Source organism: Nannospalax galili, unplaced genomic scaffold, assembly GCF_000622305.1.
Source record: "Nannospalax galili isolate Female #2095 unplaced genomic scaffold, S.galili_v1.0 scaffold161, whole genome shotgun sequence".
In the NCBI taxonomy this organism is placed as follows: Eukaryota; Metazoa; Chordata; class Mammalia; order Rodentia; family Spalacidae; genus Nannospalax; species Nannospalax galili.
In genome coordinates, this window is record NW_008348586.1 from 1,778,784 (window position 1) to 1,783,483 (window position 4,700).

Genomic DNA, 4,700 nt, shown 5'->3' on the forward strand with positions numbered 1-4,700 from the left:
GTGTAGTTTGAAAGTGGATGTGAATTGTGGGTGGGAGGCCTTTTACACTTGTCCCTTGGCTAAACTCTTCCTGTTTTGTCCTAACATTAGAGACAGAGACTGGACACTGTTGACATGTAATAAAGTCTGGCCCTCATAACTTGTTTTGAAACTAGAAATGACATTGAGGCCACTAAGTTATTCTGTAAGAAAAGAGATTGAAAAAACAAACAAAAAAAAAAAAACTAAAGCTACAGAGAAGGAAATACATACTCATCCCTCACTGGCTGCTGGTACTATTAGTAGTAGTAGTTGGCCTACTACTTGTTTAGCACTTGACTATGTGGGCTGGGTGAGCATGGAGAATACTGAAAATAACTAGAATTGGATTAGCTACCTTGGAACTGTGGACCTTAGCGTTATCTTTTGCTTCAGATGGTGACAACTGTCCAGCCAAGGTAGAAGCAGTCCAACCCAGAATAGTGCAGGCCTGTGGGCTCAGCTTCCAAGATTGTTCTGATGTACTCCAGGGTACTTTTAGGTAGAAGATGAGGCACGCATACAGCCAGCCCTGTGACTTTCACTGTGTGGTGATCAGATTCACAGTGTAACATTAGTCCATGCTGATCTTCATCTTCATGTGGTTAAGTTCATCAGTTCCAAGTGCACCCAGAGATTTCGAATGGGGTTAATCTCCAGGCCTCATCTACACAGCTGATCTCTGACAGTGCAGAGCCCCTTCTAGCCACAGCCAACACAGTTCCAGAAAGACAGCCATCTCAGGAATAAAGTTGAGCTTTGCTTCTGGTTATCTTTAAGCTATAATTCATTTATGATGTCAGAATCTTTAGGGCTGAGGAGAGAAACCAAAGCAGCATGACCATGGCTGCCTGATTGCAGGCAGGTCAACTGCACTGCTGTCTGGATCCCCTCATCCTAGAAGTCCAGCACCTGTGATGGGAAATCTGGAGGCAGATGACTTCCCAGCTAACAATTGGCTGTCTTCACATCTGAGTATGTGTGTGTGTGTGTGTTGTATGTGTGTAAAGTGTTACTCCCCTCCTAAGCCTTCCCCTTGGACACCGAAGGAAACAACCAAGAGGTTAGACCTCTGAGTACCAAGGAAATTGACACCCTCCCAAAGCAGTGGCCCTTAAATAACCCAGGCAGACTTGCTGAGGGTACACTGGACTCCGGCTGTGGGAACAGGCCTGGCAGCATGTGAGCTTCCGAGAGCTTTTGGTTGGTTGGGCTCTTAGTTCTTTAGGTTCTTCAGTGCTGACTGCTTTGATTTTTGTGATTATGTTATGGTGATGTGTAGTCAATGTACCAATATGTTCACAGCCTAGGATCATAACAGAGTGTGGTGTTTTTTTAACTGTTCAGAAAAAAAAAAGTAAATTACAATAAGATTGAAGTTAATTTTTTAAGTGTCTTCTCTCTTTGACCCAACATCATAAGGACAGTTATGTTTTTCAGAATACAAATCAAAGAAGTGCACAGTAGATTCAATGCCTTTTATGATGATTTAACATGAGGAAACCAACTCCAGAAAACCCAGGGCCAGTTAGGTGTGGTGGTGCATGCTGTAATCCTAGCAATCAGATTGGGAAGCCAGGGTGAGGCAGGAGGATTTTCAGTTTTTAGGCCAGACTAAGCAACATGGCAAACCCTGTCAAAAAAGAGGGGGCGGGGGAAATCCAGGGTTTGGCGATGTGAGGAAACACAGGGTTCTTAGCATACAAATCCTATTTCCTGTTGTGCCATATTGAAGCTAGTGATACCTGATTTGTGAAGTGGTCATCATGGCCCACCACAATCCTACCTGAGCCCGAAATATGCATTTTCCTCAGCTGTTGTGTGGGTGGAGGCTGGTCTGCTCTATCACTTAAGTGCACTCACTTTCAGGAGCATTGCCAGACTCAAGCCATTTAGGGGTGACAGTGCTGCTCCCAAGTTAGCCACCCCCCCATCAACATAAAGGCATAAGCACAAGGGGAAGGCCATGGCCGCCTCCTGCCCCCTCTGTGGTGTCCTAAGCAGGACACAGAATTGATTCATCCTTGGGCTAAAAGACCTATAGGCTCTTAGTGTTTATAGCCCTTCCCCCAACCAGGTTTCCTTCCTTCCCTGAGCCCATGATCTCATTGTCTTACCTGGGTGATTACTCTGGTTCCTAAGACAGCCTTGGGCTGTGGTCAGTGTCACCCAGCCTTGTGCAGGTAGAAAACGCCCACAATCACACATCTGTTCTCTAACAGGCAGCACCTCAGAGAGCCGGAGGGAAGGAGGGGATGTCAGCAAAGCTCTCTCTGTGGTCACCAGCAGCTACGTGATGATGGTCCTGGCCTGCCCACTCCTGAGCACAGGATGGAACCTAAGGCTGTGGGCCTGACCTTCAAGCCAGTGTCAGACCTCATCCCCAGGTGAGGGTCTAAGGGCCTGCCCCAGGAGACAGCCTTCCTAATGCTAGGCTGAGCCTGGAGTCCCTCTTCCCTTTAAACTGAGGGCTGGGCAGCCATCAGCAATGACTAAGGGGAGACTTCACTTCCTCCTGATTGGCTCTTGCCAATTAAGAGCATTTTATTAGGCTGCTAATTAAAGGTACTTTGTTAGCAGCAGGAGAGGCCGGGTGGGTGCCTGGTGAGATGGAGTTGAAGCCAGGAGAAACTGTTTTCCTCCCCCCACCCCATGGAAGCAGAGCCTCTCCAAGCCCTGTTAGTCCCCACAACCTTTCCCTGCTGTGCCTACCACACCCCTTGCTTTCAATTAGCAACTCTGAGGGGAGTGAGGTCATTACCAAGCCCAGGTCCAGTGCCCCCACCACTACCTCAGGCCACAGGAGGTCCTGAGTGGCTGTCCAGGTCCTTAAGCACTTCTCCCAGGGAAGGAGAGGCCAAGCAGCCCAAGTGAGGATGACCCTTCACTCTTGAGCCTCTGATGTGAATATCACATGGTCCCCATGACTGAGGCCATCCCAGGTAGTCACCTAGTAGATGACCAGTCAGTTGGTCACATAACTATCCTCACCAAAGGTTCATATTGTGTAAGATACCACTTTCCTATTAGGAACAGACTGTTTCCAACCACTGTGAGGGTGGAGCCCACCTAGACCCTGCACGGGTTCAGGAGAAAAGGCTGATGACTTAGGGGAGGAGGGATGTCCATGGGATTCTTAAGCCTAGGGCCTTGCACATGCTAGGCAAGTACTGTAGCACTGAGCCACTTCCCTAGTCCCTGGGGACTGATGGTTTCACAGTCTCACATGCATAGCTCCCAAGAGACTCAGATTTTCTTTAGCTTACTTTAGACTTAAGGTATTTCCCCTTGGATGGCCCAGAAGGGTTTCAAGCAAGCCCTTTCCTCCTGCCAGAAAGGAGGGCTTGACTGTGTCCTAGTACATGGGGTCTGGCACACAGGGTCATCAAAGACATCCCCCTCTCTAGAGCTCTCCTCACCTCTTCACTTAACTGCAGAATTAGCACCAACCCAGGCTGGGAGGGCAGATTTATGGCTAGGCCCGCCTCCCTCCATTTAACCCAAGGCTGGCCCTGGCTCCAGACATTAAATTAGATTTTTGACAATTAGAGAGACTAATGGGCACACAGCCATCCCCAGAGCCAGATATCCAGCAAGGCCGTCCTGTAATATCCACCACAGGCTAGTCACCCTCCCCCATTGCCCCTACTGTCTCCTGTGGGTGGCACCTCTCCCTCCCTCCAAGCTCTGCTCTATCTGTACTCCAAAGAATCCTCAGCTTCCTTCCCTCCTTCAGCTCCTGGTCCAGTGCAGGTTGGCTGGGGGTCTGCCTTCCTGACTTGCTTGTCCTTCAGTTTTCCTTCTTGCCTTCAGATCACCTCCCTCCATCCCCACCTTCCCCAGGTCCATCCATCTGCTATCTGTCCCACTGCCCAGAGAAGACTGCAAGCCCCTTGAGGGCAGGGCCCGTGCCCTCTTTCCAAACTAAATTTAGTTCAGCACCCCATGGTGCTTGCTAAGTGTCACCTAGGCTTGTCTTTTTTTCCCTTCCTGAGCCCCCTGGGTCTTCATGACCTCCTATGTTCCTACCCCCTGAGCCTCATACCAGCCAGACTTGTGGCCCTTACCCTGGCTCTGGCTGGGTCCCCTGTCCTTCAAGGGCCCTCAGCTCTGCCTAGCCTTAAGCTGGTGGTAATGAGATTGCAGTAAGTGGCACTGGGGGGAGCTGCTCACACTCACTCAGGCAGACTCATAGCTCTGTCAGGCTGATTGGTCCTGAGTGGAGGCACAAACGGCCCCCCACGGACATGGTGAGATTGGTTATAAAATTACAAGCATTTGTCCTGCTGTCAGTGGCTCTCCTCCCTTCCCTCTGCCTGTCTGCCTGCTCCCCGTTCCCCACCCATCCTCTGTCCCCTGGGGTCAGCCCTGAAGTACTAGCCAGGGGCCACCACAGCACATAGGGCCAAGAGGCTGAGGTTACTGGCTCTCCATCAGGCCCTGGGATGGTCGCAGCTCTGGTTGGTCTCAGAGTGCCCTGACCTTGGGCTCAGGTTTATTTCCTAGTCTCTGAGGGGAAGTGAGGGTGGGGCCCCCAGCAAACAGGCCTTGGAAACCACAAGAGAAAAAGCAGGGTCCCAATACACCTCCCTGGGACAACTAGTGTCCACAATTTAGATGTCCCAGGCAGAAGCAAGGAGTGACGGGGGACAAGGACCTGCCCTGCTGAGGGAGGGAGCAGC